The following is a 14683-nucleotide window of genomic DNA, read 5'->3' as shown; positions in this document are numbered from 1 at the left end:
ATCATCAACTATAACAAGACCATTCTTACTTCCTCCTATGCTTAGATAGGCGACGGGTCCGAAGAGGTCCATATGAAGTAACTCCAGGGGTCTTGATGTTGTCATCACATTTTTGGCATGATGAGAGCTTCCTACCTGTTTCCCTGCTTGACAAGCTGCACAAGGTCTATCTTTTTCGAAAGTAACATTAATTAGACCTATTACGTGTTCTCCCTTTAGAAGCTTGTGAAGGTTCTTCATCCCCACATGTGCCAAACAGCGATGCCATAGCCAGCCCATGCTAGTCTTAGCAATTAAGCATGCATCTAGACCAGCCTTCTCTTTTGCAAAATCAACTAAATAGAGTTTGCCGTCTAATACACCCTTAAAAGCTAGTGAACCATCACTTCTTCTAAAGACACACACATCTACATTTGTGAATAGACAATTATATCCCATATTACATAATTGACTTACGGATAACAAATTATATCCAAGCGACTCTACTAAGAATACATTAGAAATAGAATGCTCATTTGAGATTTCAATCTTGACTAAGCCTTTAACCTTGCCTTGATTCCCGTCACCGAATATGATTGAATCTTGGGAATCTTTGTTCTTGACGTAGGAGGTGAACATCTTCTTCTCCCCCGTCATGTGGTTTGTGCATCCGCTGTCGATAATCCAGCTTGATCCCCCGGATGCATAAACCTGCAAGGCAAATTTAGGCTTGGGTCTTAGGTACCCAACTCTTGTTGGGTCCTACAAGGTTAGTGACAATATCCTTAGGGATCCAAATGCAAGTTTTATCTCCCTTGCATTTTGCCCCTAGTTTCCTAGCAATCAGTTTCCTATCCTTTCTACAAATCGCAAATGAAGCATTGCAAACGTGATAAATTGTAGAAGGTTCATTTATTATTTTCCTAGAAACATGAACAACATTTCTTCTAGGCATGTGATTAATAACATTTCTCCTAGCTAAATTTCTATCATGCATAATAGAAGAACTAGAAGCAACCATGGCATGAGAATCAAAAGCATCATAACTTCTATAAACATTTCTAGAATGTCTCCTATCATGATACATGAAGGCATGGTTCTTTTGAGCACTACTAGCCATAGGGGCCTTCCTTTCTTCTTGGTGGAGATGGAAGCCTTATGGCTTGTTAAGTTCTTGACTTCCCTCTTGAAGCCAAGACCATCCTTAATTGAGGGGTGTCTACCAATCGTGTAGGCATCCCTTGCAAATTTTAGCTTGTCAAATTCACTCTTGCTAGTCTTAAGTTGGGCATTAAGACTAGCCACTTCATTATTTAATTTAGAAATGCAAACTAGGTGTTCACTACAAGCATCAACATTAAAATCTTTGCACCTATTGCAAATCATGACATGTTCCACACAAGAGTTAGATTTATTTGCTACTTCTAGCTTAGCATTTAAGTCATCATTAACACCCTTTAAGGTAGAAATGGTTTCATGACAAGTAGATAGTTCACAGGAAAGCATTTCATTTCTTTTAACTTCTAGAGCAAGAGAATTTTGTGCACTAACAAATTTATCATGCTCTTCATATAAAAGGTCCTCTTGTTTTTCTAGTAATCTATTCTTATCATTCAAAGCATCAATTAATTCATTAATCTTATCAATCTTAGTTCTATCTAAGCCCTTGAATAAGCATGAATAGTCTATTTCATCATCATCACTAGACTCATCCTCGCTTGAGGAAGCATAAGTAGTATTGTTTCGAGTACATACCTTCTTCTCCTTTGCCATGAGGCATGTGTGATGCTCGTTGGGGAAGAGGGATGACTTATTGAAGGCGGTGGCGGCGAGTCCTTCGTTGTCGGAGTTGGACGAGGAGTAATCCGAATCCCACTCCTTTCTAAGATGTGCCTCGCCCTTCGCCTTCTTGTAGTTCTTCTTCTTTTCCCACTTTCCACTCTTATTTTCCTGATCACTATCATTATCGGGACAATTAGCGATAAAATGAACAATCTTACCACATTTGAAGTAGGAGCGCTTCCCCTTCGTCTTGTTCTTGTTGGGGTGCTCCTTGCGACCCTTTAGCGTCGTCTTGAACCGCTTGATGATAAGGGCCATTTCTTCCTCATTAAGCTCGGCCGCCTCAACTTGCGCCACCTTGCTAGGTAGTGCCTCCTTGCTCCTTGTCGCTTTGAGAGCAACGGTTTGAGGCTCGTGGATTGGGCCATTTAATGCATCATCCACGTATCTCGCCTCCTTGATCATCATCCGCCCGCTTACAAATTTCCCAAGAATTTCTTCGGGCGACATCTTGGTGTACCTAGGATTTTCACGAATATTGTTTACCAGATGTGGATCAAGTACAGTAAAGGACCTTAGCATTAGGCGGACGACGTCGTGGTACGTCCATCGCGTGCTTCCATAGCTCCTTATCTTGTTGACGAGGGTCTTGAGCCTGTTGTACGTCTGGGTTGGCTCCTCCCCTCTTATCATCGCGAATCTCCCGAGTTCGCCTTCCACCAACTCCATCTTGGTGAGCATGGTGACGTCATTCCCCTCATGTGAGATCTTGAGGGTGTCCCAGATCTGCTTGGCATTGTCCAAGCCGCTCACCTTATGGTACTCGTCCCTGCACAATGAGGCTAACAACACAGTAGTAGCTTGTGCATTTTTATGAATCTTGTTGGGGGCCTTCGGCTTCCGAAGGTCCTCAAAAACATGATTTGACAATGTTTTCCAAGAGAAATATGTAAACAGGTACCTTCGAAGTTAGATTGTGGGTATACAAAAGCACGGTTAAAGACGAAGCTCGACCGGGACGAAAGGCGATCACGACGAAGGAAAAGACGATCACGAAGCTATGTGCAGAAAGGCTTCGGCATAACAGCAGAAAAGGGGAACCGACTTAAAGATGAAAAGCCAAATTAGACCTTAAAGAATTAATATAGAGTTATTGTTAAATGTAATGGGTATTAATGTAATTTTGCATGGGCTGCGACCCGTGCCTATAAATAGGTGAACAGTATTCCCGTACTGTTCACGCTGACTTGGCATTTGCTTTTGCATCACACCTGTATTCACATTCCTTCAAGCCGAAGGTATATTTATAATTTACCATTATTTACATGAGTAATATAAGGATAAAATAAATTAATAATAATATTTACAGAGATCATGTTATTTCTTATATTCTATGTTTAAATACTCTTTATCTTTTGTTATGTTCGTGAAGGTTTGTCTTTCATGACCTTCGTCCGAAATCTATTATATCCGAAGGGAAATAATGATTCAAAGGACGAAGGGTTTTGATATTTAACATCTTGTGTTGCCTTGTTCTTGATTCATAGCAATTGAGAACGAGTCCCCAACATTGGAGCCCACCTCCGGTGAACTCACTTCCATTTTCTTGAGCTTTTGAACATCTTCGGCAAACATCACCTTCGTCATGCCGCCGAAGAAGGCTTCAGCGACAGGGGCTGCCACTCTGCAGCCGCTGGACCCCAATCAGGACGTCCTTACTCTTAGGGAGGCCCGAAGCCAGAAGAGGAAGGCCACCAGTCCAACGCCTCCAGAGGATGACTTGGACCAGGAAATCCAAAACCTGGAGATGCTCCAACAACAGGTGCAACGAAAGAAGGAGAAGATGGCTCGTCTAGCTGACCTTCAGAGGCAGATAGATGAAGCTTCGGAAGAGGTTCGTCATCTTGTTCAGGATGACCAGAACCGAAGGCCTCCGCGCAGAGAGCTCCATCAGGAGGGTTTCTACAATGAGGATGATTGGTATGAAGATTTCCATCATGGAAATTTTGCTTTTGATGATGCTTCTCCTCTATCAACAGAATTGCAGGCTACACCATGGCCCCAGTCTTACAAGCCACCTCAGCTTCCCATGTATGACGATCATTCAGACCCGAAGAAATTTCTGATGAGCTATGAGGCAACCATATCTTCGTATGGTGGCAATACAGCAGTCATGGCAAAGTCTTTTGTCATGGCCGTCAAGAGTGTTGCTCAGACTTGGTACTCCTCTCTTCGACCAGGGACAATTACTTCATGGCAAAAGCTGAAGGATATGTTGATAACCAGCTTTCAAGGATTTCAGACAAAGCCAGTCACCGCTCAGGCTCTATTCCAGTGTACCCAGGACCACGAAGAATATCTTCAGGCGTATGTCAGAAGGTTTCTGCGTCTGAGGGCACAGGCGCCAACAGTGCCCAATTAAATTGTCATTGAGACCATGATTAAGGGACTTCGGCCAGGACCTTCAGCGCAATACTTTGCCAAGAAGCCGCCACAGACTTTGGAGAAGCTGCTCCAGAAGATGGACGAGTATATTCGAGCTGACAATGACTTTTGTCAAAGAAGGGAGGAAGCATTCAGGTTTTCTGAAATGACCAGGGGCTTCGGAGGAAGATTTCACCCGAGGCACGTCAGGTCAATTCATAATTCTACTCAAAATGATGATAGAGGGAGTCAGCAGCAAAAGCCACAATATTCTTCACAAGCTTCGGGGCAGCAGCAAAGCTCTTTTCGACCGCCAGCGCCAAGGGGCAGAGGCGCCAGGGGCTTCGGGGGGAAGATTTGGAGATCAGCCAAGAAAGATTTATTGCCTATTCTGTGGTGAAGACAAGGGCCACACTACCAGGATGTGTCATGTTACCATCCAGAAGCAAAAGGAGATAGCAGAAGCTGCAGCACAACAAAGTCAGCCGAAGCAAGTCATGCATACTGCTTCGTATCATTCGCCTTACATTCCAGAATATGTAGGCAATCACCCTGCAGCTTCTGTTGCTTCGGCAAGCCAACCCCAAGCATCTTGGCAGCAGCCTCTGCCGCCACCACCAACACAAAGAGGCCAGCAGCCAGAAGGGAGTCAGCGCACTAACCCCCAGCGGGACTTCAGAGAGGAGTCCGAAGCTCGCACAGTCAATAGCACTGTGCCAGAGTCGAAGCACATTTACTGACAAATATCCTACCTCGACAGCAGTTTTTTGCATTTTCACATTCAGTATTGCTTTCTTTTTAATAAGGAACAATTAAGGGTAGTTTTAATGTCTTTTATTGCCTTTCAATTTCTTGTAATAGTTTCGCTCTTTACTGTAATGAAAATATATCTTCTCTATAGGCCTGAGATGCCGAAGCATGACAATTTATGATTGACAAGGAGGATTTTCGAAGTTATCAAAAATTTGTTCTAAGGAACGCATTGCAATTTATTCAAAGCAGCAAAAAGCCGTTCCTAAGGGAGCGCAGTGTAAGTTTTCTGAGCCTACAGCGAAAAATAAGCGCTGATTCCGCCGAAAGTAAAAGGCGAAGAAGCTCCTAAGGGAGGCTTACAGCGAAAAATAAACGCTGATTCCGCTGAAGTAAAAGGCGAAGAAGCTCCTAAGGGAGGCTTACAGCGAAAAATAAACGCTGATTCCGCTGAAATAAAAGGCGAAGAAGCTCCTAAGGGAGGCTTACAGCGAAAAGTCAGCGCTGATATAAAAAGATTGTGTGCTTTATTGCGGGGATGTGTGTACTTTCGGCACAAATATCATTTTGCATAACATAACATCATCACATCATTTAGCATAACATAAGCATCATACATCATATTGCATGCGGAACAAGAAGGGGATACACCATTGGTCTTCGGAGGGTAATTTGAAAAAGAGAAAATCGTGTTAAGGCACAAGATAAATCAAGAAGACGTGTAGCTTCATTAGAGAGGCAACATAAAACAGCTTCGGAGAATATTTCACGAAGCTTGGATATTCCCCATCAGAGAAGTTTGCAAATTCTTGCGATATATAAAAGATTTTCTTCACGAAGCATGAAAAGAAGGGAAGGTGTTTTTTCGCCGAAGGCTCAAAAAATGGTATGTATGCAAAATTTCATGCATCGTAAAAAATTGAACCATAAATAGATTACATATTACATTCAAAGTTACAATGTATTACACATGTTACGTTCCAAATGTTTCTACAATAGCATTTAATCCTCCTTAAGAACTATTCCTGCAGCTTCGTTTAGTAGCTGGTCGACAACCTTGTCCATGATGGCTTCGGCCATTTTTTTAATTTCATCGTCCCCCTTCGAGTGGGGGCCCGGAGATGCTTCGGCAGATTCTGAGGGAGGAGGAGATACAGCTATATTACTATTACAAACCGTGAACAAAGTCTGGAATAAAAAATTACAATAGAATGAAAACCACTAATTAATACCTATTTGCCCTTCGGGCTCTGTACTTTTCTCAGCAGCCTCTACTACTTTTCTAGCATCGTGGATGCCTTTTTCGCTCTTTTGAATAATTTCTTGGGCCATTTCTCGGCCGCCGTTGTCCCAGATTTCGGTGAAAAATTTTCCGCCGATCATGCTTGCTTCGGCTGAGGGGTCTTTAATGTCTTCGGAGGACAAAGTAGCTTCGGATTGCGCTAAGGATTTTACATGCTCACAACCTTTCCTCTCCAAAACAGTAGCAATTCCTCTAGCACCCGAAAAAGCACATATGTCTCCACGGCTATTCAGGATTTCCTCGAAGGCCTCAGCTTCGTGACTGATCCATTCCATCGGACCTTCGGGATTGCCTCTTGAGAAATTCTCTTCGCTAGAGAATGCACCAACGTTGGCAAAGCTGGATTTTATCTTCTGAACACGCACTATAGATTTATCATAGCATCTTCTCTGGGATGCACGAAGCTCTTTAACATTTATTTCTAAATGATTGGCCCATTGATCACTAAGCTCTCGTTTTGTTTCTTCAAGGATACGTTCTTATTTAGCTCTGGCTAGCTGTTTCTGAAGATCTTTAATTTCACGTTTTTGGGCTTCAGTTTGAGCCTTGGAGGTAGCTGCGTCTTCCTTTATCTTGTCCACCAATGTAAGCAGAATTTTATCTTTTTCCAGAGCTTCGTTTCTCAGCTTAATAACCTCTGATCGTAGATTGTTGAAAGCAATATTATAGCTCTCGTCTTCGGCATTCTTTTGCGCTCTAAGCGCGTTGCTCAATATTAAACCCTATATATATACAAGAATTAGTATAAGAATAAAAGAATGATTTGAAAATTATAAATTTCTAAATATATAGTTCTCATACCTTTAGACTATTATATGCAAGACTATCTGCAAGATCGTCCTTCGTCATAGCGCAGAGTCCAGCTTCAAGTTTCGGAAACCCCATACTCCTAGCCATCTCCCGATAGACAGATAATTCTTTATTGTTAGGGAGGCAATATAGGAAGTCATCTTCGTCTGTCCCATTGAACACTAGTGCCCCCTTCGGATATTTTAATTCTCTGGCATAGTGATTAGCTTCAAAAATCTCTTCTTCAGATAATTTCTTCCCCGAAGCATGTCGCACAATGTAATCGCGTATGGAGGAAGGTGCTTCGGGGGCAGCAGTGTCAACTTCTTCAACCAAAATTGGCTCTGACATTTTTTCGGCTTCCAAAGCTGCCTTTGTAGCTTTTTCTTCGGTTTCCAAAGGTTGTTCCTTGGTGGGCTCTGAAGGCCCAGCTTCAGCTTCAGCCTCAGGCTGTTGCTTTGAAGCTTCAGCAACAAAGGCTTCAGTAGACACTCCAGAAGTTTTAAGAGTTTTCTTTGGAGTTATGCTTGAAGATTTAATTGTCTCCATAACATCTAACACATTAACCATCCTCTTTCTTTTCGGGGTCACTGTTGGACCCATTTGGCTTTTTCCTGTTTCAACCTTTGCCGAAGGACCTGAATCTTCTGATGTTTTTGCTTCTTCAGTCCTTGGTTCTCCCATCTTTTCTGTTGCTGGCACTTCGGCCAACTCTTTAATTTCTGACAGCAGGGTTGAATCTTTAGCTTCGGTGGCCGAAGAGGTTTCACCGGCGAACTCAGACACCGTGGCTGGTTCAATATAGCGTGGCCGGTGTGTGAGAACCTTTACTCTTTGTCTCTTCGGCGCTGGCTCGCTAGGAGCGGCTGAAGCAGTTTCTTTTGTAGAAGTTGTGTTTTTTCTTTTTTGACCCTGCGCTGGATAGCGGTAGTCGGGGTAAACAAACCCAATTGCGTCAAATACTCGGTTGAGTCTTTTCTTCTTTCGACCTCCGAAGGCCGCTGATAATGCAGTGTCTTCGGCCTTTGAATATACCCCAAGCAATTCATCACTTACAGTTTCAATGCTCTTTAACCAATCATCATCTGGCTCAACGAACTTGTCTCCGTACTTGAATGTGTACTTCAGCCTGACTAGTTCACCTTCGTCAGTTTCTCTAACAGTCTCTTTCGACATTTCCCAGTTATCTGCAAGTGGCCATACTCTGAAGGCAATGTGTTTTTGTATTAAATCCCTTGTCCCTATAAAAGAGCAGACTACGCCGAAGGCCCTTTGGCACTCTTCCGCTACTTCATCCATTTCTACCTTCGGTTTCCGGAGTCCGAAGCGCTGCCAGATAGGACACATGATGATATCTTTAATATCTTCTCGAACCTTCAAATCATTTTTTACATAAAACCATTCTTTCATCCATTCCCCGGGCCATCTCTTCCGAAAGGTTGGCACATGACAGCTTGATCCAGAACGAGCATCGAAGCTGTAGCAACCAAAGTTGTTATGATATTGCTCCTTACCCCAGGGCTTCGTCTCATATATTAACTCATGTATATTGCAAAAGCTTTTCGCACTTGGTTCCAGGCTTTGGCTCTTCGCAGCCCAGACGAAGACTCCCATTCTTATTATTGCTTCAGGGGTAAGTTGATGAAGATAAACCTGATATGTTTTCAGAACTTCTACCACAAACCTGCTTAAAGGAAATCGTAGCCCAGCTTTAAAAAAGCTTCGGAAGATCACGACTTCATTATCTTCGGGAGTCGGCACAGTCTTCTCTCCGTCATCTGCCCTCACGATGGATATATCTCGAAAATATCTTCCCCTCATGTTTTCAAGATGACTTTGTCCAATAGTTGATTTTCCGAAGACTGAGTGGCTTGGTCGCCATGGTCGATCTTCGGAATCCTCACCTCCACTGTCTGCGTCGTAGCTATCACTTTCACCAGTATCTTCAGATAAGCCTTCCAAAATTTCCCTAGTAATTTTCTCTGTATTTGTTTTTGCTATTGATTCAATGAAGCCCAGATTTTTCTCCTCAGAAAGGCTCAGCTTCACTCCGGCAACAACTTTCTTTTCCTGAGACATCCTTTTGGAAGTCCTTTTAAAACAAGGGCTTTTTGGTCCGAAGCTTAAAATCTAGAGAGGCAGTCAAATATTTGTGGACAGAGAGCTATTTGAGCAGGCACAGCAAATGGCAAGATAGTGTGCCAAATAAACTTGTGGTGAGCTCATATTTATACACCCAATATGTCGAAAATTGGAGGGTCCTGCTTGTCAATGACTGTTGCTATTCTAGCAAAAGGAAGGTGTTTTTTCGGACCTTCGGCTCATAACCTTCGTCCGTATCACAATATAAACTTATCTTTACAGTAAATTAATATTGCGAGGGGCTACTGTTGGGGGCCTTCGGCTTCCGAAGGTCCTCAAAAACATGATTTGACAATGTTTTCCAAGAGAAATATGTAAACAGGTACCTTCGAAGTTAGATTGCGGGTATACAAAAGCACGGTTAAAGACGAAGCTCGACCGGGACGAAAGGCGACCACGACGAAGGAAAAGACGATCACAAAGCTATGTGCAGAAAGGCTTCGGCATAACGGCAGAAAAGGGGAACCGACTTAAAGATGAAAAGCCAAATTAGACCTTGAAGAATTAATATAGAGTTATTGTTAAATGTAATGGGTATTAATGTAATTTTGCATGGGCTGCGACCCGTGCCTATAAATAGGTGAACAGTATTCCCGTACTGTTCACGCTGACTTGGCATTTGCTTTTGCATCACACCTGTATTCACATTCCTTCAAGCCGAAGGTATATTTATAATTTACCATTATTTACATGAGTAATATAAGGATAAAATAAATTAATAATAATATTTACAGAGATCATGTTATTTCTTATATTCTATGTTTAAATACTCTTTATCTTTTGTTATGTTCGTGAAGGTTTGTCTTTCATGACCTTCGTCCGAAATCTATTATATCCGAAGGGAAATAATGATTCAAAGGACGAAGGGTTTTGATATTTAACATCTTGTGTTGCCTTGTTCTTGATTCATAGCAATTGAGAACGAGTCCCCAACAAATCTGTTCATTGATAAACAAGGGACTATCCGAGCTATCAAATTTCATTCCACTCTCTACTATCTCCCATATACTAGGATGGAGAGAGAACAAGTGACTACGCATTTTGTGACTCCAAAATCCGTAGTCCTCTCCATCAAAATGAGGAGGTTTACCAAGTAGAATGGAGAGTAGATGAGCATTGGTACTTTGAGGAATACGAGAATAATCAAAAGAGAAGTTTGAATTAACCGTCTTCTTTTTCTCGTAGTCGTTGTCGCCGTCCTTTTGGGAAGAAGATGACTCGTCGCTGTCGTCGTAGTAGACGATCTCCTTGATGCGCCTCGTCTTCTTCTTCTTCCCATCTTTTCGTTTGTGGCCCGAGCCCGAGTCAGTAGGCTTGTCATCTTTAGGCTCGTTAACGAAGGACTTCTTCTCCTTATCATTGATCACAATCCCCTTGCCCTTAGGATCCATCTCTTCGGGCGATTAATCCCTTTCTTGAAGAGAACAACTCTGATACCAATTGAGAGCACCTAGAGGGGGGGTGAATAGGTGATCCTGTAAAACACTTGAAACTTAATCCACAAAACTTGATTAGGAGTTAGCACAATTAAGCCAAGTGGCTAGAGAGGAGAACTTGCACAACACAATAACCACAAAGAGATCAACACAGAGATGACACAGTGGTTTATCCCGTGGTTCGGCCAAGTCCAACACTTGCCTACTCCACGTTGTGGCGTCCCAACGGACGAGGGTTGCAATTAACCCCTTTCAAGCGGTCCAAAGACCCACTTGAATACCACGGTGTTTTGCTTTCACTTTACTATATCCCGTTTGCGAGGAATCTCCACAACTTGGAGCCTCTCACCCTTACACTTTGATGTTCACGAAGAAGCATGGAGTAAGGGAGGGATGAGCAACGCACACAAGACACGAAACCAGAGTATCAACACGCACACAAGTCACAACAAGAGCTCACAACACAACCCGGCGAGTTCACAACTCAAATGGAGCTCTAGTTGCTATCACAAAGAATCAAATGCGTGAAATCAAAGTCTTGGTGCTGAGGAATGCTTAGAGAATGCTTGGTGTATTCCTCCATGCGCCTAGGGGTCCCTTTTATAGCCCCAAGGCAGCTAGGAGCCGTTGAGAGCATTCCAGGAAGGCAATTCTTGCCTTCTGTCGCCTGGCGCACCGGACAGTCCGGTGCACCACCGGACACTGTCCGGTGCGGATCTCTTTCCTTATTTGGCGAAGCCGACCGTTGGCACTTGGGAGCCGTTGGCGCACCGGACACTGTCCGGTGCACACCGGACAGTCTGGTGCCCCATCTGACCGTTGGCTCTTGCCACGCGTCACGCGCGGATTCCGCGGCCGACCGTTGACCCAGCTGACAGTTGGCTCACCGGACAGTCCGGTGCACCACCGGACAGTCCGGTGATTTATAGCCGTACGTCGCCGTCGAAGTCCCGAGAGCAGCCAGTTCGCCAGAGCCAGCTTGGCGCACCGGACACTATCCGGTGCACCACCGGATAGTCCGGTGCACCCAGACTGAGCAGACTCTTGGCTGCTTCGAGCCACTCTTTTTCAATTGCATTTTCTCTGATTCTAACACTTAGACAAACATGTTAGTACACAAAAACCAATGTACTAAGTCTAGAATCATACCTTTGTATTGATTTGCACCTTATCCATCATTTGACATAGTTTATCACTTAAGCACTTGTGTTGGTCACTAAATCACCAAAATACTTAGAAGTGGCCCAAGGGCACATTTCCCTTTCAGTAATTCGGCTGCAGGGACCAACTGTAGGTCGCCGAATTTTTGACACACTTGGCAACCCTTGTAGTACTTGAAACAATCAACTATCATGTTAGGCCAATAAAAACCAGACCTTCGCAAGAGCCATTTCATCTTTGGAGCGATTGGTGGGTACCACAAATTCCTTCATGTACTTCGGCCATGGCCAATATAGCATCATCTGGGCCCAAGCACTTAAGCAAGACGTCGTTGACTGTTCGGCGGTAGAGTTCATCACTCATCAAGACATACTTGAAAGATGTACGCCGAATGTTTTTATCTATCCTGATATTGGGATTTCGTAAATAATTAAGTATAGGTGTCGTCCGATCACTTGCATCGGCTTCATTATCAGCCGATTCAATTAAGAGAACATTTCTGGTAACCCCGGACGGTCCGGCGTCTCGACGCGGACGGTCCGCGACCTGGGGAATTGGCCCTACACCGGTTATCAGATTTTCAGTGTCGTGGAATCTCCCTCGCTTTATCCGATAACCTGATGCATCTTGTGCCAGATTGTTAGCTCTATGATTCTCAACTCTCGAAATGTGCCGAATACTGAATTCGTCAAAAGAATGGATTATGCTCCAACATTTTTCAAGGTAACTATTCAGAGTACCATCAAAGCATTGATATTCTTCTAACACTTGTTGGACGACCAGCTGAGAATCACCAAATACCTTCACATGTTTTACTCCCATACAATTTAAAAGTTCCAAGCCGAATAAGAGGGCCTCATATTCGGCTTGATTATTAGTGCAATAAGTTTTCAATCGGCTAGAGAAGTCGAAGGAGACATTACTCGGTGAAACAAGTACGATGCCAATTCCTTGCCCTTCATTGCAAACCGATCCATCAAAATATAAAGTCCAAGGAGTAATAGTGAGGTATGACATGTCTAGTTTATGAATATCATTAATTCGATGTTTTACAATGAAATCCGCTACGACTTGGCCTTTCATAGATTTCAATGGTTCATAGGCCAAGTCTCTACTACACCATATGTATGTAGCGAGGGCGTTCACCCGACCTCACCACGCCCCCGCCCCATCCCCGCATAGGTCACGTCTGCGCCATCGCCGCACGCCATCACGTCCGCGGCCCACACGCTCCGCCCTCGCCCCCCTCCCCGCCATTCTCGGTGCACCGCTCGCCATCCCCGCAGGCCATCATTGCTAGCACGCCCATGCCCCCCCGCCCCTGTCATCGGCGCCAGAAACCGCTCCCCTCGCACGCCGGCCCTAGCTCCCAAATCCGCCCCTCCGCCCCAGATCCCTACGACCTCGTTTGGCAACGGGTGTAAAAGCGAGTATTGAGGCCCAATACACGTCCCGCGTGTATTCAGGTCCACGATGGGAGCACGTTCCCTGTGTGTCCCATATTTGTCTTTAGCAAATCGGGTGTCGGAGTGGATTAGGGTCACATACACGCCAATACGTCGGGGATAGAAAAATCTCCACCGAGGCGTGGAAGACAGCCCGTCGTTCTCGCGTGGCGGCGTCACTAGCTAACCCTAGATCAAGACGAGTGCATCCACCGCTCTCCACGCCGCCGCCGATCTCGTCGAGAGGCATCCACGACTCTCCACGCCGCCGCCGATCTCGTTAGTCCAGCGTGTGAGTTTTAATTCATCCTGTATTGCATTTCTTCCTGTTTCGTAGCGGCGCTGGCTGGGCGCCGGCACCTGTGCGAGCGGCGGCTGGGCGTCTGGCACTAGAAAAAGACCCAAGGTGAGCGGCACTAGCTGGGTGCCGGCACCTGCGTGAGCCGCGACTGGGCGTCTGGCACTAGAAAAGGGCGTCTGGCAGCTGGGCGTCTGGCACTAGAATAGATAGCGCTTCAGATTGATAGACAGAACCTCCAGAGGAGAACACAAAAGCTAGCCAAGATCCATGTGATCTGTACGTACGTACCTTTTTTTCCTAATTCTTCTCAGATCCTTGCCAGTTCATTGGAATTTATTAGCCATATACAATGACTCTTAACCAAAAGCTGGGCGTGTGATTTATTAGCTATCTACGTAGTGGCTGGGCTCTGTAATCTGTGGATGAACAAGACCAAGCAGGAACGGATGGGAATGAAGAGAAGGGTTCGAGATCTAATTAACCATATACAATGACTCTTAACCTTTGATTTGTTATATTCTGAAATTTATTAGCCCATTTCTTTGTTTTGTATGCTATGATATCAGATTGCATTGTACCAAGGATAAGAAAAAATGGATCAACTAATTAGGATGAGAAGAGAAGAGGAGGACGAGGAGTTAATGCTCTTTCTTTTCCCTGCTCTTTATTTAATTAGTAATAGAGGGAGAGAGAAAAGAGCAAGGCATGCTTCTATTCTATCTGGCAAGGAGAGACTTAATGAGATTCTCGAAGGACATGAGAAGAATTGTCTTGTCGCATTCCGTATGGAGCCTAGTATATTCAAAGATATAGCATCATTTCTTAGAGAAGAACACATCCTACGTGATACAAGGGGTGTAACTGTGGAAGAAAAATTGGGAATGTTCCTTTTCATGTTGTCCCATAATGCTAGTTATGAGGATTTACAACATGAATTCAAACATAGTGGTGAAACTATCCATCGACACATCCAGTCATTTTTCCATATAATCCCATCTCTCATGTATAGATTTGTGAAGCCTGCCACTGGAATTTCAGTTCATTGGAAGATTAGCACGGATGAACGGTTCTTTCCTTACTTCCAGAATTGCATTGGAGCTATTGATGGAACACATGTTCCAATTACCATTTCAGCAGAAAAGCAAGCTCCCTATAGGAATAGAAAAGGCAC

Source organism: Zea mays, chromosome 1 (genome assembly GCF_902167145.1).
Source record: "Zea mays cultivar B73 chromosome 1, Zm-B73-REFERENCE-NAM-5.0, whole genome shotgun sequence".
In the NCBI taxonomy this organism is placed as follows: domain Eukaryota; kingdom Viridiplantae; phylum Streptophyta; class Magnoliopsida; order Poales; family Poaceae; genus Zea; species Zea mays.
This window is presented reverse-complemented; position numbering follows the sequence as displayed.